At 45.4% G+C, this 23,394-nt stretch overlaps 1 long non-coding RNA gene across 1 annotated transcript; it reads left to right on the forward strand.

The window, feature by feature from the left end:
* The first annotated feature begins 3,146 nt into the window (after positions 1–3,146).
* On the forward strand, positions 3,147–21,397 carry LOC128077656 (uncharacterized). The gene is made up of 3 exons (XR_008205118.1): positions 3,147–3,356; positions 3,459–3,554; positions 21,216–21,397. It is a non-coding gene; the product is annotated as an uncharacterized LOC128077656 (long non-coding RNA).
* The last annotated feature ends 1,997 nt before the right edge of the window (positions 21,398–23,394 follow it).

Raw genomic sequence — 23,394 nt, forward strand, 5'->3', positions numbered from 1 at the left:
ATCACATTCTGGTCTTTGCTGAGACCTCACATCAATCACTCAACCCCAAGCAGTGCCTCGCACCTCTTCAGTTCCCACAGCCTTGCTCTTTCCATTACATTAGGCCTAATGTCTCTTTTTCGCCTTCTTCCTTGCCTCCTACTCTCTGAGGAAATAAAGCTGCTAGATGAACAATTCTCCCACTGATCTGGAGGGAAACCAGATCCAGTCTGCATGCCAGATACGATGAGAGCATTGTTACAGACTGCTTCTTACAATAAAACAAACTGGGCCCAGGTAGCAACAAGATCAAAGAGCAGGTAAGGCAAGAAAATGTATTCTTGCCCCACACAAAATTAACTGTGGGACTCATTGCCACAGGATATTGAGAAAGACAGAAATAGATTTGAAAAAGGCACTGAGCAAATGAACGGAGGCTGGATTCATCGCTCGCCATAAGCGCCATGACTCAGGTGAAAGCAGCTGCTGAGGAGCACTAGGAAGCCTGCAGCCCTGGGCATCCATGGCTGGTCCTGCAGGAAACATTGGCTTAGAGCCTCTCCTGTGTACGTTCCAATTGTGCCACTCGTTAGGACTAAAGCAATTACAAAACATAATTACACACTCCTGCAGGTAATTCAAGGTAAAGCTTTGCCATATGGATGGAACAACTCAGTTCTTTCAGTTCGTCGTCCACTTTCCTCCCTTTCTGCCTAGTACTGTGCTTCTCCTACTCTGCTGTCGTATGTTTTGTTCGCATGCTCATCGGGGATCTGGCTGTTTTTGTTTCTGCAAAGTTCTCTCGTGCAACTGAAAATAAAAGCTTTTTTCATTTGCTCTTACGTTCTTCCAGCCCTTGATATTCCCACAAATGATGGCTCTCCTTGCTTCTTCATGTCCTCTAACCAGGGGACAGTAGTGCTGTGCCAAGTCTTTCTGTCAAGCATTGCTCTGGCCTTCATAAGGAGCTTGGTACTGGCGCGGTCTGCAGGCAGCTGCTGCTGGAGCCCTGGTTCACAAAGAAGTGAGGCCAGTGCTGAGTGCCTGGAAACTCTTTCCACGAGACTCTTTTGCTTTGAAAATCTCCCACCCACTAGTTGTTTTGAATTAGGGTTTTGGCCAGGGATCACTGAGTTACACAACGTGGCATGAGAACGTATATTGCAAACAGAACACTAAGCTGTGCAGTGGCCATTAGTTGCTTACACGGCACTTTAGCAGCACTGAGCACGTCGTGATTTGGATAGCATAGCTGCAGTCAGCTGAAGTTTTTACTCTGAGATGGCAACGTTTCTTATCAAATATTACGATACTATGAAGGAATGGAAAAGAGAGAGGTCACTGCTGCATAAAATGTGTGTATCTCGTTCATTTTCACTTGAGATGCTGTATAAAAAGAAGTACTGTTTGTTTCAATGCATTGTTGGGGAGGGCAGCATCTCTGCAATGCTCAGTGCCACAAGTCACCAGATGTCCTGGTGCTACAGAGTGCAAAAGGCCCCCAGCAAACAACCGTGGGCACAATGGGGCTCTAAGGAAAGGGTGGGTTTGTACCAGGGCTATCAGCAGCACAACGGGGCAATTCAGCTTCTTGGGGTGGCAGACTGCAGCAAAAAGAATGAATGAATGAGGACAGATGAGCAAGGCTTGGCTTGTGCAGGCTGGCACACGATAATGCTATTGGTCCTGTCATTTGATGCTGGATGAAGAACACAGACAGAAAGTGCTTTCAGTCAGCTAAGTCAGCGTAGGACGTTGGTGGGGTTATTTTCTGGTATTTTCTGCCACGTTCCCTCCTCCCTGACTCACTCCTCATCTCCTTTCATCTTGTTATTCTCAGCTATCAGGCAACAACACGACGATTCCTGGTGCCGCCGCTCCAGCAGTCACTGTGCTGATCGATACAGCCAGAAATTCTCTGCTTGCTTCAAGCAGGTTGGGCTGCCCTTGAAAGCACTAGAAAATGGGTGGCTGGCCTGGGGCATTCACAGTGGAGGAGAGGTAGAGGCAAGACCTCGAGAAACTGGGTCACTCTGCTTGGGATAGAATCATAGAATGGTTTGGATGGAAGGGACCTTTAAGATCATGTAGTTCCAACTGCTGCTACAGGCAGGGACACCTCCCTCTAGACCAGGTTGCTCACAGTCCCATTCAGCCTGGTGTGAATGCTTCCAGGGAGGAGAAAGTGAGCATGCACTAAGGAACCCAGTGCTGGGCAGCTGAGCTTGGGGAGGTTGGTTTGTTCTCTGGGTGACATACTTTGTAAAACAGAAATCTTAATGTAAATAGTAGCAGATAAAGGATTTTTAAAATGGCTCATTGCCACAAAGAAAAGGAGTTAGGCAAGCAAACAAGCAAATGCAGCTGAGAGAATGAACATCCCATAACTCACAGGACGTTTATTTACTTACTGGGACACAGGTGTGAGGCTGTTCTTTGTCTCCTTCTGAGGGTTGGAAGAAAGCCTGTCTGTTCCTGCCACGCAGGTAAAAGAACTTGAGTACTGGGGAATATTCTTTAAAGTTGTGCTTTGCTGCCTTTAGTTTTTAATGAAAAAGCACACGCCGCGTGGAGAAAAAAGAAGCCCAAGGATCTGCCGAAGTTAAATAAATAAAATCTGCCAGCAGTTTCACACAGGGCTCTGACAACAGCTTTCATTTATTCTCTCACTTCTCCCTGAAATGAGCTGAACTTTGAATGTTGGTGGATTATTCTCCCCAGCTCTGCTTCCTGGCATGGATCTTTGCGCATTGTCGCCTCTCTGGCATTACAGCTCTCCATAGCCCCTGAGCCTGCAATGTTGTTTGTATTTTGTTTGTGTTTTACATCTTTCAAAGGTTATTTTTTTTAAAGTACTTTTTTTTTTTTTAATTTTAATTTTAGCCAGCTCAGACCCTTCCACTGAGTTCTTGACCATAGCTTCTCTGAGCATAGAGCAGGTAAGCATTTGGTGTCAGGGGAACTGATTCGGGGGAGAAATGGTCACATTCAGCTCCAGGAGGGGGGATGTGGCCTCAGAACTAAACCCAACTGTGGGGCAGCCCCAGGAGGTGCCTCAGGATCACAGGGTTACCAGGTGCCTCTAATGGAAGGCAGGTGAACCTGGCGATGGTCACCTCTGTGGGCTGCGAAATGGAGTCTGCTACGTGGAACTGTGGAGGCTGCAGAGCAGGGAGAGGAGCAGCTTGGGCACGATGCGCCGATCTGGCTAATGAGGGCAATAAAACAGGATTATCTGCTGGCCCTGAGCTGAGATTGTGGTAATTGCCAGATACTTTGCTTCTCCTTTGGGAGTAAATGAAGGCGGTGGCACGTGGAAATTACTTTTCGAGGCTAATTAGCTGGGAGTTAAGTCTCATCAGACGTTAACCTATCAGGTAAGTACACCCTGCAGCCCCCACACATTTGCTTGCCCCGTTGGTACCTGTCACCATAAATGACTGAATTCCCCCTTCAGTGCTTCAAATGCTTGCTTTCAGGTTGGTCTTTGCCTATTTCTGATGCTGCCAGAATGCATCAGGAGCTTTCCCAGCAAGAAGATGTGCTTCCTGCTCCATGGGTTGCACGATGTGAAGGTAGGAGATTCAGAGAGAGCCTCAGTCAGGATAGTGTGTTGATACACCTTAGCTATAACTATACAGCATGGCTGGAATGTTTTGAGCAGGAGAACAATCCCACCTTTGGAAGGGTCTGTATTTGCAGGTTTGGGCCTCACGGGGTTACTGGGAGCTTGGTAAAGAAACCAGTGACTGGGGAAAACTTTATTAGAGCTGACTCATGTGTTCTTGCCATACCTTGAGTCAGAACACTTGCTTTTACTGCCAGGGTCATCTTTCTGGCTGCTGTGCCTCCTCTGCCATGTTTGTGGCACAGATGGTCCTCTTGTGATTTCTGTGCACGTCCTCTCACAAATATGTTCTTCCAGGGGAGCCTTGTTCTAGGTGATGCTCTAGGCGATCTAGTTTGCAATGCTAGGTGATGCTAGTTTGGAATGAGCATTAATTGGAGAAAGCAGCAAAGAAGTGGGCTGGCACATGAAAATCCTTCTCTTGATCTCCCTGTGCTTATCTTTAATACCGTTAAGCTTACAATATCAAAATAAGTAATTAAGGTAGCATTTCTGTGGTCAGATTGAGAGTGCTTGCTTGGCTCACAGCTCAGCACAGCTGCTCACCTGACATGTCAGCAAGCATTTGCTGTGCATTGCATATGTGGCATGCTGCAGTCCTGCTGGCTGAGCACAGGAGTTTATCTTGCAAACTGCTAATAGCTTTGTTTGCACGTGTATTCCCTTTGCTGAGTGAGAGTTCCTATGATAAGAAGCTGTTTTGGAGGAAAGCAGGTTTTAGTGCTTTAGACACCCTTAGATAAAGCCTTCAGCCCATCCACTCAGAGGGAAACATGATGTCCTTTGCAGCTGGGCTCCATAGGCTGGGTGGTGTTTGCAAGGGTAAATATTTAGCATTTAGGAATTTGGGAATACAAATAGACTAATGCACAGGGTTATTCAGGGCACTGGGTTGCTCATTTTGAGGGTCTGGTTCTGGAGCCATCCCCAGCTGTGCCAGGAATGCCTTAAGCTGATTTCTGAAGGAAATGGGGGCAGTGTGCCTTTCTCCCAGCTTCTCTGTGCAAAGTGCCCAACTATCAGTACCGAAAGAGAAGGGGAATTAATGAGCCATCCCCACAATGTGTTCTTGTAACTGTGTTTACAAGGCGGTCTGAAGACACATACACACTCAAACGTTTAAATATTAAAGAAATATTAATAGATGAAGCAAACTATAAACTGTGTTCATTGTTTTGGCACCGCATATAGAGCGTGTTGTATTGCCTTCACAAATTAGCCCAGAACAGTTAGCTCTCATTACAAGTTTTAGTAACGCTGATTCCCATATGTATCTCCAGCTTCTATTAGTGAGAGAGCCTTACTTATATGAATGATGATTTAGAAGAGGGAAAGCTGAATTATGATGGCATTTTAACTGAAAATCTTATTTAATTTTATTTGTTTTGTTGGTCAGATAGCTTGTAGGTGCTCAGTTTAAAAAGGGGGAAAAAAAGCAGTGCTCATGGATTTTATTTTTTAATGTCTTTTTTGGATTGTGCAAATAATAATATACAAAATCAGGTGTATTTCCATAGCTGCCATTATCAAGTGAACAAAGCTTGTTATTAGATGTCCAGTTTGTCTGATTTCAACTGCAGCCAGGGGAATAATGGCTTGGCATTGTCTAAAGCAATGCCAGCCCAAGCTTCTCCATGGAAACTAGAGAAATTCAGTCTGGATGTTCAAGAGCAGCAATATTCACTTTTAATAAACTTAAGTATGTAATCATTTTTGGTCACATATGCTCAATTTTTCTACTTTTTGGTTATTTGAAAAAGTGCAGGTTTTCTTAGATATGGAAACAATACTAGGAAAATCCATGCTTGTCTTACAGAAATGATTTTGTTTATATTTCCCACAATAAGTAAGCATTATGTACCCTCTAGTGGGAGAGGAATCTCGCCTACAGCTGTTACTGTAGAGAGCCATTACTTGAACAGATGGTGGAGAAAATACAGAGAACTTTGCTGATGGGTACAAAAGTAGGGAGAACAGGACAGGGAGCAGGAACTCAGTGCCTTGAATTGAACTCAGTTCCTTGAATCCTGAAAGTTCTCTAAGTACAACATTGAGCTGATCCCCATTGAACAAATAATATAGGTGTCTATTTATGTTTTATTGGCTTCAGTAGGGCTTGCATGTGTTTGGTGACAACATACAATAAGCGTTTGGTTGAACTGGGGCTCCAGCTGCGGTTTCTAAATTATGCATAATTGTATTTGTCCAGCTTATCCTGATAGGTACAAATAAAGCTACCCTGTCTTCAAAGCAGCGTTATCCATGCTTGAAAATGGCAGAGAAATAGCCAAAGTTGGGTCATTACTCTTGGGTTCCCTGGAGATGCCTACTGTCATTGCTTCTCACGTGGAAGTGTGGTGCTCGTTAAAAGATCTGCCATCTCCGTGAGTTAAGATATCTTCACACCAAGGATGGACTATCTCCTGGTCTCAGTACAAACTCTGGTATGAAGCAGCATTTCACTGGTATTGCTGAGAAGCCGCCAAGCATATGGGGTCTGCCTGAAATGAGGGCAGACCAATGTCACATAGGCTAAGAATGCAAACTCTCTCTCTCTTGCTAATGCTCCAGTAAATTAATCAAGGAGGCATCTCTTCCCACAGCTGTGGAAAAATGGCAGACCATAGAAAGCAGGGCAGATCCTCCCAGCTGCTTGATGCTGCCTTGACTCAGCTAGGAGGGCCTGGCAGGTCATTGCTTGGGCAGGGGATCATGAGCAGCTCTCTCCTGGGGCATTGGCACTCTTTGTTCCTCAATTCCCCACTCACCATGGTGCATAGGATGCTCAAAGTCACACACAGCAGCAACAAGTTCAGCCAAGACCAGTGTGGCCCAAGACATCCTGGCTCTGTCTCTTTCCAGCAGCAGCAGGAAGTGGTTTCAGAGCTCCGAGTTTGGGTTCGTGCCACTGAAACAGGGATATTTTTCTGGTAAATAAAGAATTTGTGTGCAGCTTACTTTCCCTCGGTAAACACAGTGTGAGGGTATGTGTAAGCTTGATGCAAGCACAGAGTTCATGACTTTGGGAGGCTGGAAGCCAGGCAGCTACTGGCAACCACAGTCTGGTCCTTAGGTTTCACAAGCAAACAAGGCTGTATCGATGCCATTGGATACAGCAGCACGTCAAGCAGGATCTTCCATGGAGGGACAGGCTGGGATGGGCACAGAGCCCTGCCAGGCTGCCAAATGCTAAGTCTCAGTATGCCAATAGGGGAAACCAATGAAAAGGGCAGATGGAGTGCAGTATGCCAGTGGTTAAACCACGCTGTTAGGTGATGCAATTCATCCGTGGCACTGTAGTGTGTGCTCAGTAACAATCAATCCGTGCCTGATCTGCTAATTCTGGAAGAAGCAGCTTGGCTAGGAACTTTAAGGAAAGGGTAGTTGTAGTACTTAGGGGCATGGCTTAGTGAGCAGCATTGGTGATGGGTGGATGATTGGACTAGATGATCTTGGAGGTCTTTTCTTCTTTCTTGTCCTTAATGATTCTATGATCTATAAAGGGTCTCTTGCCTGTATTGTGAATACAGCACATAGTAGAGTTGGTTTCAGGAACGAGAGCCTGATGTTGCAGATCCCCGTAGCACACAGCAGAGTGGGGCTTCTCAGTCACTCAGTTGTTTTTCTAATGGCTGGCAGCCACCACTCGGATTTTCCTGACTAACCACATTCTGTCCCAAATATATTTTTCTCCTTAATCAATTTGCTATGGAAAAGAGATTGCAAACTTTGTGCACAGAAATTCCTTGTCATCACTGTAAATTCGTGTTTCCCTCATGAAACTACCACTTAGGGATGTTTGTGGTGTCTTCAAGTGTCTTTTTCTCATGGACAGCTTCAAGGTTAATAGCTGCTAGTAGCAGCTTTCTGAAAGCTTCACATCAGACACAGTAACTAAAATCTAACATTTTATTCTTTATTAGTTTGCTGTCTGGGGAAACTTCACTTTTTTTATTTTTTTTAGGAGATTAACAGGTCGTCCAAGCAAGCATTCATGTGAGGTCAAAGACTTCTGTAAGCAGAACTATGTTCAATGTTTCCACTTCCAAGCAATTCTCAGCCCTCTCATTCCATCAGCGTGGGATTTCTGACAGCTTTTGGAGTGATGTTTCCACTCTGTATATGAGCAGAGAGCAGCCCTGCCAATGCTGCTGCCAGGCTGCATGCATTGCTCCTCATCTCTGCCTAATTCTGCATGATACTGCTGTTTGTCTGAAGATAGCTGCAGTTTTCACACTCTTCCATTCCTTCTACAGATCTTTTTTTGATGCATTTTGATTATTTGTCAGCAAATATGTAACTGGCAGTGACAAATGGACCCTCAACTCTATCATCAGGTTCTGCCAGGGAATATTCAGCAGCAGATCAGCAGGCATTAAAGTTGGGGACAGAGAAAAGTAATATGGCCCCAATGAGGCAAATTGGGAAAGCTCCTGTAAAGTTCAGCAGGATCAGGATTTAATCTCTGCTGTTTGACAGTAGGACAATGCTACATGGGGGAGAAGCTTGGAAGAAAAAAAAAAAAAGGCAACAAAAACTAAACCACCAACTCCTCATTATTAAAGAACAGTTGTGATCTCATGTGCCAAATGCATTTAATTATGATTTTTTCCAGTATCTCTATAGAACTTAGGGACACTGAGTGGGACCTTCTTTTCTGTTTGCAAAATACTTTGCCCATTGTGGGCACTAGGAGAGGAAAAAATTGAAATAAGCTGTCTTCAATTGCAATGTAATGGAAATGTAATACAATGGGAGAGGGCCGAGACCCGCAGGGAAGCCAATGGCACGACTCCCACTGACCTTAATGGGAGCTGGACCACATCCCACATGGCCTCGGAGACGTTGGTGGGAAAAAAAGTCTACTGTAAAACTGAAAGATGAGAATGAAGAAACGCATGAATTTCAAAACTTTGTGGCTCGAGTGGGAGCAGCGCCAAAACCTGCTGAAGCAAACACAGAGGCAACGGTCAGGCTGACTTTGACTCGCTCCTGTCTGCCTTTGTTGCCTGGAAAGGTTTGTCAGCTCACTAGCTGCTGTTGCTGGAAAATACCTGTTCATCAGGTGGATCAATGCCTCACCAGCACTACTTCTTTCTTATGCTTTGTGTAACGGATACACTGGCGCTTATACAAAATTGTAGCACAGAGGATACTTGTGCATTTGCAGTCCGTGCTGATGAAGTCCATGAGAGCCAGCTCCATGATCTCTGCTCTCTGGCGTGCCCAGCTTGGAGATTCTTGTTGATGGCCAGCACCTGGTGTGACATCTGTGGCCAAGGCTGGGTCACCTCGCAGTGTGGGGACGGCTGGCAAAAAGGACTCTTGCAGCAACAAGGTCTTCATCACTGTGAGATGGGCTGTGGTGGTACGTGGATGCTGACATCTCACTGGCTGTAGGGCCAGCAGCTAATCAGGAAGGTATTATCATTAACAAAATTTCTAGGTTTGAGATGTAGTCGAGGAAACGCTTAATGCTGGTTAGTTTGCTTTATGTAGGAAACAAAGAACTCCTAAAGGGCTGCAGGAAGGGGCTGAAAATGTCTTCTACATTGACAGCTTAGGGTCAGCCGACACCAGAAGGCCTTCAGGCTGCTATTGTCTGCTTACCATTTTGGCAACGTATAGAAAAAACACCCAGTTTTTCTGGCATTTCTGAAGCCCAGTACTTCAGTTGGTGGCAATCAGGTGTCTAACCTACCAATGTGGACAGTGGGAGCTGAAGATCATATGAACATAGAGCCCAACCTTGGGTGCCGGGGCATGCTCTGCTCTGTGTATCCCTGAGCACCCAATTCCACAAACTATATGAAACCTTTTTTCCCCCAGTTTTCAGAAACTTGAATAAAGCTGGCCAGCACCAGCTTTATAGGAACCCTGCTCCAAGCAGCTCTCATAGGCAAAGCCTGGTTATCAAGAGTGAGCAGCAGGCAGAGGAGAGCCTGGCTCCTGAGCAAAGGGTTGCTTGTGCCTTCAGAAGAACATGCTAGAAGCCACGATGTGCCTTGGAAGGAATGGGGATCGTATTTCAGCTTCAGATTTTAGGCACACGTTGTGACAGCCCGCGGCAGACATGCCAGGAACTTCATTCCATAAATCACATTTCTTGCAAAGGAGGCCTCTGTGCTCGGTAGTAGTAGCGTTTGTTTCTTCTTTTTCTTGGCTGCTTTGCTTGGAAGTGGTGTAAAGACTTAACCCTGGTGAGAAGGACCTGCAGAGAAATAATGGAGTATGTGAGAGCTCCGGCTTTTGCCTTGTTAAATGAAACTCAGTCTATATAAACACCCTTGAAAAAACCCACTGGTAACGCTGCAAACACAGGATTCAGCAGCGGGCTGTTTTCATTTAGATTTTTGGCAGCATTTTTAACAAGAATATGGTTGTTGTTTTTTTTTTTTTTTTCGTGACTTTCAAACCAGACACATCATCTTGGATGAACTATAATGGTAATAAAAGCATTGCAAATATCTCTATTTCTAACCCAGGTTTTGCTGGAAACATCTTAATGCTTAGAGGAGCAATGGAGCCTTCCTGTGTAGTAAGAACTTGCTTAGAAGTGAGAGCGTCCCAAAGTGCATTCCTGATTTTACTCACACCCCAGCTTCACTCTTACTGTCCCTCCCTTGGTTTGCTCAGTGCCTGCCACACCAGCTTGTTACAGATGGCTTCTCCTTTCATCTACCCCTACTGCAGAAACTTCAGAAGCTTGTGCCCTGGTGTACCTTGCCTTTTCCTTCTGAAGTATGTGGTGTGTTTGCTATGAGAGTGTTTCGTATACATTATGACATGTTGGAGGAGGAAAGTCTGTTCAGGCAGCTGCTGAGGATGAGGAAGGTCGTAGCTGCTAGGATAGAAGATGTTGCAGTCTGGAGCAAGCTCTGCTTTGAACAGGGCTGTAAAAATATTTTGCAAATAACAGTGTATATATAGAAGTAGATTGTTCAGCTTGACTATAGTAGCAATCCTAAAAAAAATATATACATATATAATAAAATGGTGGTGGAGGGAGTGGGTGCTCCTGTTAAATAAACCTGTTTGATGGTGACTGATGCGTGCAGCAGACATGAGTGGCTGCAGTTCAAAGTTCCTGCTGAACCCACCAGCTCCCCCAGCTGCCTGCTGCAGCCCTTGGTGTGTAGATCTGGCTCTGCAGCCGGGGTGGGAACTGAAAAGCAAGCTTCTGGGGGCTCTCCTTTTTGACTCCATGCTGACAGCTTGCTTCCAGGCTCAGGTGCTATCTCAACTTACCTGTGCCTCTCTGCTAGACTCTGCCTGTTCTTCTGTCCAAAAGATGGTGAAGGCCACCTGTGCCATGGGTTCAAGCCTGGTTTGTTCAAGCACAGCATTCTTCTACCCCCAATTACTGAGCAGCCTACCGAAAGGCAGTGAGGGTTGGTCACTGGATTTAGAGTGAGCAAGTTCTGAGTTACTGCGATTCATTTATTTTACATAGTACTGAAAGAATGTGAAGAAGCACTGAAAAGCCCCCATTTCCAGAGTGAAGTGTACTCTGTTGCTGTAGAAATGAGAAAAATAAGTAAGACTTCTCTGCTTAAAAATGACTGAGAATGGTCAGGAACTGGCTGAATGGGGAGAGTGGGGACATGACTTAGGTAAGGCAACAGCTCATACCCAACCAGTAAGGCCAGTGTTTTATAGTGCCTGGAGGTGGCTGAAATATGTTGCAATCCTCTTCCACTCTTTGACACATGAGAAGCAGTCTCTGTAGTGCAATGCCAAGAAGTACATCTTCTTAATATGAAAATGATGAGAAAATGCAGAACTCTTGGATCCACAGCTGTCTGAGAGCCAAACACATTTGCTTGTTGTCAGCTTTAATAATCATGAGCTGAGTGTGGAAAATAAATTGCATCTTTCACAAAAATGCTGGGATTATAAGAATTATAGCTAAAGGCATAATAATCATCAGGATCTCGCCAGTACCTCAGATACCTTCCCTTAACAAAAGCACAGGCTTGCTGTCTGTGATGGTCCAGACTCAGTATCTCACCACACAGCTGCTTGTTACCAGCACGTGGCTCTCAAGTGGTGATGAATCACAGACCTCTGCAGCGTCTTTGAGTGTCACAACGTGAGGAAGGAATGAGAGTGCGCTGATGTTGTTGTACCCGTCGCTATTTCACCCTGCACAGCGTGTCAAGGGACACACGGGGAGTTAACGTTGTGGTGTGCTCTCACTCAGAGTTGCAAGGCAGCTGCTCTGCATGGCTGCTACCCAACGTCGAGCTGCAACACGCAGGAGGCACCCAGGCACACCTCTTCGCCTCCCCTTTCACCTCTCATTGCCTTAGTGCTCAAATATTGAATGGAAAATAACGATCAGGTGCTGTGTTGTTTATTTTCAGATTTTCTGTGCCAAGCACAATAAGCATTCCCCGTGCTGTGAAGCAGAGGTGGTCACAGAATCAGCCCTGCTCACAGTGTGTTTTCCTGCTGGTCTGTGACTACGCTTGGCTCTGTCTCTGTGCACTTTGTGTCCATAGTGAAGAAAGCAGTTCCATACTCTGTGATGTGGGGCTTCAGCGTCACTTTCATCTTGCTTAGTAGTGTTTGGTGTGATGTAGCCTGTTGGAAGGTGGGATGGGGGCTCTTGCAGGGGCTGTTGCTGATAGTCCTAGCATAAGTGCTGGTGCAGGGAGCTGCTGGAACACAACTTCCCTCTGCATGCTGTTGGTACTACTTTGTGTCTGCTTCTGTAACCGTTTGCTGCAAATCATCTCCCTCCTAAACCCACTGGACTGTTTAATTAAAAAAGAAAATTGCTGCAGTAATGCTATGCTGGTTCGGCGGCAGGACGAGGGGAAATGGCCTCAAGTTGCACCAGGGTAAGTTTAGGTTGGATATCAGGAAACACTTTTGTACAGAAAGGGTTGTTAAGCACTGTAACGGGCTGCACAGGGAGGTGGTTGAGTCACCATCCCTGGATGTGTTTAAAAACCGTTTGGATGTAGTGCTCAGTGATTTAGCAGAGGGTTGTTAAAGTTAGGGTAGCATGGTTAGGCTGTGGTTGGATTCAATGATCTTTAAGGTCTTTTCCAACCTGAGCGATTCTGTGATTCAACTCACCGTTTTGCTGGGAGAGATGGAGAGGATTACAGTGTATGGAGGTAACCTCTGAGAACAAGGGCTCGGTGGTGGGAACCAGTCCTATCAGCACTGCGGTGTGTGGGGAGAGGGGCTACAGTGCTGCTCCCACCTGGGAGTGCAAGCCTGGAGCCACCAGCAGATATGGGGCTGTGTTGTACCTGCTGTCGGTCAGGTGGAATAGCTGGTATGTGCTGGGAGCATGCTTACCCCACTAACCATGGGTTAGTTTCTTCCAAATATCACCTTGGTGTAAAGAAAAGAGCTGACTGTCATTTTGGTTACTTGGGAAATCACTCTGTAGCAAACTCATTCTGTGCAATATGTCAGCTTGAGTGTCACCCCAATTTTCTCTATGTGGACACACCATTTGTTCAATGCTACCTGTGTGGGGAAAGGGCTGTTTAATGAACCAGTGTTATTATGAGGTTCTGTGGCTGAAAGCTGAAGCTGAAGAATTCAGGCCAGTAATAAGGTGTGCATTCTTGGCCACTGGAGAATTTAATATCTGAAAAAATTTGCCCAGGGACATGATGAATTCTCTCTTTGAAAACTTAAATTAAGATGGGGTTATTTTTTTCTAAACAATCTGGTTCAACCAGAAGTTATCGTCTTGGTGCCGGAGCTACTGGGAGCAAGTATATGACCCAGGCAACGTAAGAGTTCAGACTAGACCCTGCAAGCCTCCACTTGGGTGAAATACAACATTAGAATGGTGTATTAAAGCACTGCTTACCTTAGTGTTTTGTATCTTAGCTAACTCGACCTCTTTTTTAAGAAGGGGGGTGGGGGGAAAGGAGGGAAAGAGAATGACATTGTCTGAATTTTCATGTGGGATGCATTTTTACTTCTTCTTTGCCTATTCCTCCAGTAACTGCATTGACATTTAATGTGTTTGATCTAAAAGTCACTGAATCACCTTGTAACAGCTTTCAGACTCCTTTCCTTGTCTTGGGGAATGGGATATTGCCTACCTGGTAGAACACCAGAGCAAAGGGATAATTTACCAGGAAATACCCCAGGCCAAGCAATGAACTGCACAGTACAGCAGTCTTCTTTCTACTCATTTTCCTGCAAAAGCAATCCATGTGTTTAAGTATTTCAGGAATGCAAAATAAAGTAATGGTAATGACTTTGAGCCATTAAGAAGTATATTTTTGTACTCTTCCCTTAGCGTACCACTGCACAGAAGGGAGCTTCACAAAAGCCCTTGTGTCTGGTGTGGCTCAGAACTCCCTGGCCCCAGTGCTGCTCCTTGGGCCAGCTTCGCTGTCCTTTCTCCTCCCAGCTCCCCACAAAGCAGTTGTAGCTGCATTCAGACCCCTGCCCCAGCAGTTTCTTGTGTCCATGATTGACTGCAGCTTAGCCAGGACTAGTATGGCCACAACTGGAGGCTACTGGAAATGCCTTGGGGTGGGGTCAGGAGTGAGCAGTGTCTGTACCACAGCTGTGCTGAATGGTTAGCATTGGATTTTTGATGAGAAAGAAGGAAGAGGAGAGAGAGAACATGGTCTTTGTTATAACCCCACAGGAGCATCACCTGCAACTCATGGCTACTCTGCATACTCTTGGCACTGTACAGATCTGCTAAATTAATTTGATAATGATGATCTAGATGAACCCTTGTGCTATTACTGATAATACTAAAGTAGGAGGAGCTGCTCACCCCCCTACAGGTAGAGGGGCCTCACAGAGGGGTCTTGACAGACTGGAGGGGTGGGCAATTGCCAACTGCAGTAAGTTTCACAGGAGCTGGTGCTGGATTCTGCACTTGGGGTGGGGCAGCCCTGGCTAGATATACAGACTGGGGGACAAGAGGCTGGAAAACAGCCCTGTACAATGGGATCTGGGCGTTCTGGTTGACAGACAGCAAGTTGAATCTGAGCTGGCAGTGTGCCCTGACAGCCAATAGGGCCAACCATACCCTGGGGTTCACCATGCCCAGCACTGCCACTGGGGTGAGGGAAGGGGCTGTCCTGCTCTGTGCCAGAGCTCAAGGAGTGTTGGGATGCTGCTCTCAGACACTGGGTTTGGGTGGTGCTGTATGGAGCCAGGGGTTGGGCTCGGTCCTTGCTTTCCAACTCAGGATGTCTGTGATTATTTTAGCTGCTCCCTCATGAGAAGCCTGAAGAAAAAGAAGATAGGCCTATTTGCATGGTTTATTTGACTCTGTCACTAAGATAGCGGTGAATGAGCACATGCAGGAGCTGGGGACTGCAAAACTCGATTGTCTTGTATGTAAATTGAGGAGTCTTTTGTTAACACTCTACAATTAGTACGTAAATCAGGTGAAATCTATGCAGTTGTTTGAATATGTCCCATGATTTTACATTTTAAATTTATTCCGTTGGCTGGCTGGAGTAGCACTCAAACCATGTCACTGCAGCTCTATCAGACTCCTGTTGTACGTTAGGGAACAATTCTAATTAATGTGGATTGTTTTAAAATTCTTTTACTGTAAACAGTTCAGAATTAGAGAAGTGAGTTAGCTGTTTACTTCAGGTGATGTCTTATGAAAAGCAGGTAATGCTCAAGGGTTTAGACACTGGAAAATTCTTGAATTTTTTTTTTTTTTCTTAATAAAGTGAAAGTCAGGAGCCATCATGTTGCCTGTACTAAATTATTCTTCATTACATATAATGCAACTTCACAAATTCATATGGGTTTTTAAAACTTATTGTCCAACATTCATTGAAAGTAGCAGAAGTACAGACCTGGGAGCTCTGCTGGTTGGGATCCCTGGCTGGAGCTCCAGGCTGGCAGCTGGGAACATCCTTATGTTCTGTCTCTGTGTCTTTCATCAACAGAGAGCAGCAGGATGGCTTTTAAAGGTTGTAGCTCACCTAGAGGCACATGCTAATTTGGGAGAAAACCCTGAAGACATGCAAGGCATTGATTTACACCATGAAGTTCAGAACATTGAATTGAGAACTTCACATAGATCCATCTTTGCTGGGCAGATGTTTCCAAATTGGCATGAGACAGACTCTGCTGCTTGGTCAGTAATTATTTAATGGAACAAACAAGCAGTTGATCCTTATTGTCCCAACCTTGACTTTGGCTCTCTGTTCTTCAGGCTTCACTCCAGAGCGAATCTTTCTGCTGACAAATTCTCCATAATGTTTCACGTTTTTGTCGTGGTCTGACATATTTCTTCAAGGAATTTCTTCAAGGAATTTTTTTCCCCTTTGTATCAAAAGGGGAATATTCACCTAAAGAGAAACTGAATGAGGGATGGGGATTTTTTTTGCACATTCTCTCAGGTTAAGAAACTTATCCTTGTATTTGAGTCTGGAAATATTTGATTGACTTTTAAACAAAACAAAAATACTCTTGATAAGGAGAAGAGCACACAGTAGACCTGACAAATATCTGTATATTTCTAACTTATGTTTTTAACAATTGAGGCAATCATTTAACTTCCAGGAGATAAGGTGCGTGCAATGGCAAGAAACCCTCAACAAGGGCACAGCAGATTTATTGCCAAATGGCTGCCGACCGATGGCTTCTTTTGGTGTTTTTGTAAGATGTAGAGGGCCTGGATGCTGGATATGTGCCAACACTGTTAGAGATAGCCCTATCTCAAAGTAGTCTTTAGTGTCCCCAGTCCAGATATGGCACTGTAGAGAGCTGTGGCTCTGGCATTAGACTCAAAGTCACATTGATTTTTTTTGCCAGAGGTGGCAAGGAGGGTCATCAACTGGAACATCCACCAGGTGTGACCTCTTGGGATACGAGCTCCTTTGTGATGAAGAGCTTGTCACATATAACCTCCCATGCATTGATGCTGCTGCTGAATACTCTGCCTTGCACTGGTGCCGTATGAGTAAAGGAAGTCATGGTTCTGAGGGGGTCCACAGCAGCAGGGTCCACTCAGTAGGAAGAGGCCAAAACAAAAGCACGTAACCGAGCCCTCCTTCCTGCGTGTGATATTTTGAATGGAAAACTGATCTCAGGGAGATCAGACACTCTGCCCTCACAAGGAAATAATTTCCATTGCTTATCTGTGAGCCCCTCTGCAGTATGGATGAGCTGAAGTCAAATATTACACTTTAAAAGACAATTACGTGTCCTTCACTTCCTCGAGCCCCTCAAAAGCCAAACAGCACTATCTAATCTAAACCACCCCGGCTCTTCTCCAGCTCCTCAGACATATGCTGCACATTATGTTTCTACAGAAATCTATTGCAATCTGGCTCAGCAATCCCTTTGAAGTCCTCGGGAGCTTATCTGTACTCCAGTGAGACAAGGTGTGTCTCCCGGGCAGCTTGCATGCGGCCGCAAAGCAGCAATCTACCCAGAGGCCACAGGTGCCTGGGTTTTGTTTTGTTTTTCTGAGTACTGAGAAATCCCCAGAATCCATCCCAGAATGAAGGGCTGCCTCCTGAGGTGTCGCTTTGCTGAGGGTGCTGCATGAGAAGGGCTACAGAGTGGGGCACATCACAGTGTCCCACAGGCTGAGGCACCATGTGCTGCCTTACACAGGGCAAGGAGGGGAAGTGAGCTGCAGATGTTTTGTGCCCACACGGCTATGGGTTCCCTGTCCTTGGGTCCACAGATCCCTCCCAAAAAGCGATGGATGGTTCACTGCCACAGCTCAGCAGAAAAAAAACGTATCAGGCATCAATCTTTAGATGGAGATGGCCAAGCAGGTCTGTTTATGAGGGCTTAGGGCTGTTCTTGTTACATTCTTGAAACTACTGAGGTTATCTTGTAATCCATCTGAATTACAGCCTGTGACATTTTAAGCTAATTTTCAATCCTGCTGCATTTAACTATTCTTTCCCTCCTGCCTCCCTGTATGTGCAGGAGAATGCACATCGATTTTTGAGTCACCTGAATGTTTGAGGTCTATGCATTAACAAATGGAGACAGAGCCCTCCGTGAAAGTAGAAATTTGGAGGGGGCTGATAAGACCTTACTGCAGGGTGACAGCTTTACTATGCTGGTCTTGGGCTGGAGGAGGGCTCAGCTGAGCAGCACTCCTGCTTATTTTCTGAATGATTTGAGTGCATGCATGTCTTTATCTGTGTTTAGAGAGTGGCAGCACTGACAATGGTGTTTATTTATCCACAAGATACGCATCATGCACACAGCTGCTTCTCCCCACAGCTCTGCCTTCAGCCCCAGCAGACCACCCCTGGCACCCAGCAAGCACAACTCCCTCCATGGGAGGCGGCAGCAGTCTGTGCTGCCTCTCCTCAAGCAAGAAGCACACTGTTAGGCATCTCTGCTGCATGAAGCAGAAGGATGTTCTGCCAACCATGCACTTTCTGCTAAGTGTCTCCAAACACTTTGGCTTGCCAGCCAGCACCTTCCTGGGTGTAAACAGACGGACAAATCTGACTTGCACCACATGTCCCAAAGCCTTTTCTGCAGTGTCCATTTGCTGCACAAGTGACATATTTAAAAACTAACAATAGTCATACACGCCTCTGAAGGACCCAGAACTGCTTCTGGCTATGAACATTTCCCATTGCTGGAGTTCTGTGCAGCAAGCAAGAACAAGCTTCTTGAAGATTCTTTTTTTTCTGTATTGACTTTAATTTCCTTCTCTCACCATTAATAGGAGAACTCCAAAGGCCTAACAGCTTTGTCAGGTCTTGTCAAGCCATAGGGAGCTTTCTCCTGGATCTACTTGGTGACCATCTCAGCATCTCATTACTGAAACATGGATGTAACATCTGAGGAGTGGGCAGATCTAGAGGACAAAGCAGCCATTCAGGTGGACACCAATCTCTTCTGAGGAAGATTGGCAATGCATTGGCACTGCTGCCCAGGGAGTGGTGGAGTTACCGTCCGTGGAGGTGTTGAAGAACCACGGAGATATGGTACTGAAGGAGGTGGTTAATGGGCAAGGTGAGAATGAGTTGATGGCTGGATTTGATGATCTTAGTGGTCTTTTCCAACCTTAGTGATTCTATCGTATGGATCTCCCTTGTGTGATGGAATCACAACATGATTTTCCTCTGGGATCTTTTGCAAGCCATTAGCTGCAGCAGATGGGGTTAACCAAAGGGATAACAGAACATCCTCTGCTTTAGAAGAGCTGAAGGACACATTCTCATTCCTGGTGAACTTTTTGTCACTGTGCTTTTGACTGCTATAGGAACCATCACTTGTGACTCCTAAAAGCTCTGTTTTCCTTCTTAAACAAGATCCAAACCTGCACTTCTACCCTGCATGAAATTAAAACCCTTCTGGACCTGCCTAGGCAGTTACTGGCATTGCTATACCATGCTGTTTCCATGCACATAATTTTAAGTTCACGTGAATCTTAATGCCAACTATTGCTTGTAGTTACTGTTGTCTCTCTGAGGAGGCAGGGTTGAACAGTGCATTATTCCTTATCTGTGTGTAAAGTTTTCCCCGTTGAGCACAATTCCGAATGCAGCTCCTTTGCTTTTGGTTTAATTTTTCACTGTTTGCTTTCCCCCTCCCCACTCCCTCTTCGTTGTACTGTGCAGATCACAGTAGTTTCTATTTAAAACATTTCAGCCTCTCTGTTTTCCAGACTTTGATTGGGAGCCTGTTGCTACATGCTGAGCAGGGTAAGACTAAGAGTCTTCCCCTCAGCCCCATTTCAGAAAATAGATTGCTGAACGTACAGCTTCAGGGAATAACATTTAAAGGAGAGCACTTGCCTTGTGTGTTTTTACTGTGCAGACACTTTGTTGGCCAGCACAGCGTTCCACCCTTTGCATGCCACAGAAAGCTGCTGTTAGCACTGATGCTTTCTGAAACTGAGTGTGCAGCAATTGTCCAGCTCTGCAAAGGAAGCGCTGTGGGGGATCGGGCAGATGCTTTGCCTCTGTCTGTCTGTGCTCTCAGGTCCTGCTCTTCCCAAGCAGCACAGGGTCAGGAAGCGCTGCTTCTGCCTTACAGGGCCAGCTGGAAGGCAGCACGCAGTGAGGTCCCTTGGTGCTCACTCTTCACTCAACACCTCCCAGCCAAGGGGAAAGCGCGTGCTGCAAGGTGGGAGAAGCAGGAGCCAGATGAGCTGTGACCCAGCCACCACCTTGCCATGGCCGGGCTGGGGGAGAAGGCTGTGTGACTTTCTCAGCCTCAGAGCTTTTGTGCAGCTTGCTCTCATTGATTATTTCAGATCGAGTGAGCGACAGACCTAAGACTTTAGGCACCTTGTCTCTGACATTCCTTTTGCCTAAAATGCTCGTGTTGCCTGATTGTCAAACGCAAGGTCATCAAATAATCAAGCCCCTTTGGCTCTGCAAGGCTCCATTTGATAAATTAACCCTAACAGGCAAGAAGAGCGAGCAGAAGAGTTTCTGCACATCTACCAGACCTGCCATATTCCTTCCACTAGAGGACGGCAGCTCTTCTATGCAGCTTTCAGCAGCATTTTACAACAGAAGCTAGGATAAAACAGCCCAACCCTGCCTGTAGAAACACGTTCCTTTCTAGTGGTTTTCACATAATGAATCCCAGTGAATATTTAACTAAGTCTCCCCTGTAATCAAGTTTCTGTCCTCCTCGCTTCCATCCACAATGTAAAACGTTTCCTGATCGATTGCATTTAGCAGCCCAGAAAGTCTCCCTCTGTGTCTGTTTCTCTGCTCAGCTGGCCCCAGAAGAGCCATGTTTGATTGTTTTTGGGTTTCCTCACCCAAAAAGCACTGATGCAAACTGCTTTAACTGGTAAGGGATGGAAAGGATCTTTAGGACCTCACCTTGGCCATCTAAATCAAAAGCAGGCCTTCTCAGAAGCCCTGAAATGCTGCTGTATGTTCATACATATATGCATGCCCATTGCTTTGGGCATGAATATTCAGCAATCCAATTCTGGATTTCATGCAAACTGAGCTGTCCTGCAACCCTCCCTTTAAAATACTGGAACGTGAAGAGAAAAGGTGCATGTCTGGGTCTGTGTGAGGGTGGGGTGGGCTTGTAGTGGCATGGGAAAATTTTCTGTGATAAAACCTACGGCCTTTGCTTAAGGAACTTCATGTATATGTAACAAACAGTTCTGTTTGTGCTTGGCCTTTGTCTGTTGGACAATTACCTTTTAGTCCCAGTTACGGATGGCAGCTTGCAAATGCAGTTACAGAGTCAACCAACATGGGCTGTTAAACCTCGAGGCACCTCTGTTTACATGGAGGCAGAACGCTGGTTTCACTCCAGGGCAATCCAGCTTCTCAAATGCAGTTGTGGGCACCTCAATCACCTGGCAAAGTGGGCAAGGAGGTCTTCCCCTCCCACCTGGGGACTGGTGGAGGTAAGGGCATGACTTTCACTGGGAGAGACATAAATCAAAATCCTGTGAGAACTCTACTAGGAGACCGAGATTGTGTGCAAAAGGTGGGGAGTACATGTAGTGTGAAGGGCTTGCAGAAGCTTGAGGGCTGAGAAGAATGAGAAAGGATGTTAATTGTAGACATTTAATACTTTATTACCAACGTATTCTCCAGGGTTATAGAAAGTTAAAAAATGACTTTATCTTGCTTTTGTAAGTGTTTCAGCCACTAAGCCTGGCTGATGTCTGCAGGTGGGCCTCCATGGTGAAGCTGGAGATAGAATCATTAAGAAAAGACCTCTGAGATCCCCAAGCCCATGACCACGGGTCTGTCTGGTTGGACTGCAGAGTTTTAGTGAAACAAACTTGCACCTATTGATCAACAGAAATGAAAAGCATGCTGGCCAGCAAAGATTCAAGAGCTGCAATGGAATGACAAATGGTCTTGGCAGCCTTTGCCTTCTTGTTTTCAAAAGTCTGCCTCTGTCTTGTTGTCTTGCTCAGCACTGAGATTTTTATTCATTTTGATTCTGCTTGGAGGATTCACTGCTCAAAGACATTCACCAATGGGTGCTGCTTTCCTCTGTTTTAGAAGAGATGCTGTTCCCCAGTAGCCAGAGGTGCTTTGTAGGACACCGTGTAACAGATTCTTTATGAGGGAACACATAATAAATTGAGGATTTTCTTTTATTTTGATAATTCAGTGTTCAATATCTGCATTATGGAAGTGCCTGGAGGTTCCAGCTGAGCTCAGCGTCTTATTGTTCTAAGCCATGCATAAAAGCGTTGTCTGAGATGAGGAGCTTACCATCTAAATAGATGAGATGAATAAAGGGTGGGAGGCAGGAAATAGCCATTATCCTCATTTCATAGCTGGAAAGTTTGGACATAAGCAAATTAAGTGACTTTCCTAGGGGTTGTATAGGAGAGCTGATGTAGAAAGGCTGAAAGCACCAAATGCCCACTACCCAGGGTGATACCCTGACCGAAACACGGCACGTTTCCTGTTTCAATATATCTCACAGCACTGAGTAATGACAACTATTATTTTTGTGACTTTTTTACCTTAGGATGTAAAAAATGAGGAGTATTGAAGAGGTTATATGGCCAGAAGGCATAGCAATCTGGAGGCAGTGCTAGTACTCAAGTGCACGGTGGTGAAGATTTCTTTTCTCCATCTGCCTGGCATTACTTTCTTAGATTCTGATGTGCACAATGGAGAGAGAGATCAAACCAAAGTGAGTTTGGTTGTTGCAAAATAGTTTCTTTATGAAAACTCTGTTCCCACACACGTTTTGTTGCAAAAGAACTTGGTAGCCAACGGTTTACACTTTCATGGGTAATTACTGGATCTATTTATTTACTTTAAATACATTTTTGTTTTTTCATTTTAGCAGCATCTTGAAGTAACACAGCGAGGATTTGTGATGGAAGCGGCAGTTTTTAAAATTAGAATGGACTCATTTTTACATCAATGTGAAATTATTTTCCCCCAAGTCTCTGACAAACATGTGGAGCAACTTTGCCTACCTTTGAAAGGAATGTGAGCTACTGAGCCCAGATTTTCAGAAGTGGTTTGTTTTGGCATCCTAAGAAACTGTTTGCTGCTACCAGGGAAGGGCCCAGAGAAGTTGTGGATGTCCCATCCCTAGAGGTGTTCAAGGACAGGTTGGATGGGGCCTTGGACAGCCTGGTCTAGTGTTAGATATGGAGGTTGATGGCCCTGCGTGTGGCAGGGGTTTGGAACTTGGTGAACCTTGGGGTTCCAACCCAAGCCATTCAGTGAGTCTGTGAAATACTTTGTAAACCAGGTAAATATTTTAGCTGCCAAAGTTTGGGTTTGGGCACTTAGCTGTAGAAGAACTTCAAAGAAAATACATCTTGGACAAATATTTACTTGTATCCAGCAGGGTCAAGAAGAAATTTTAGAGTGGACCAAAATAACAGGGAAGAAGTGTTGCTTTCCCATTGTCCTCTGAGGAGTAGCTGAGCCCTCGGTCATGTGCATGGCTCCATTAGGATGCAGGTGATTTTTCCCTATAGTCCCCTAGAGCTTTAATGTGTAGGCTTTTCTTCTTTCTTTCTTTTTTTTTTTTTTTTTACTTCTTTATTCGTCTTCCTTCCTTCTTTTTTTTAATTTTTTTTTTTTTTTTCTTGGTTGGATTCCCTTTTTCTTTGTTCTCTGTTCTATTTCTATTTCCACCCGATAGAGACGTGGCACGTTAGCGAGCCTGGAGGGCGGGCTGGTATTGGAGGAGCGCTCCGTGCGCTGTGCGGAGCCGTGCCTTGCGCTTCGCTGCAGCTCCTGATTTCACCTCTCAAAGAGGCTGCGAAGAGCCGAGCAGAGGAGCTCTCAGCAGCTTTGCCTTGCGGTTCTTTCTAAGGTGGCTTTTCCCACGTTGCTCCACGGAATTAGCCGCCTGCCTCACCT

Source organism: Tympanuchus pallidicinctus, unplaced genomic scaffold (genome assembly GCF_026119805.1).
Source record: "Tympanuchus pallidicinctus isolate F22 unplaced genomic scaffold, pur_lepc_1.0 scaffold16, whole genome shotgun sequence".
In the NCBI taxonomy this organism is placed as follows: Eukaryota; Metazoa; Chordata; class Aves; order Galliformes; family Phasianidae; genus Tympanuchus; species Tympanuchus pallidicinctus.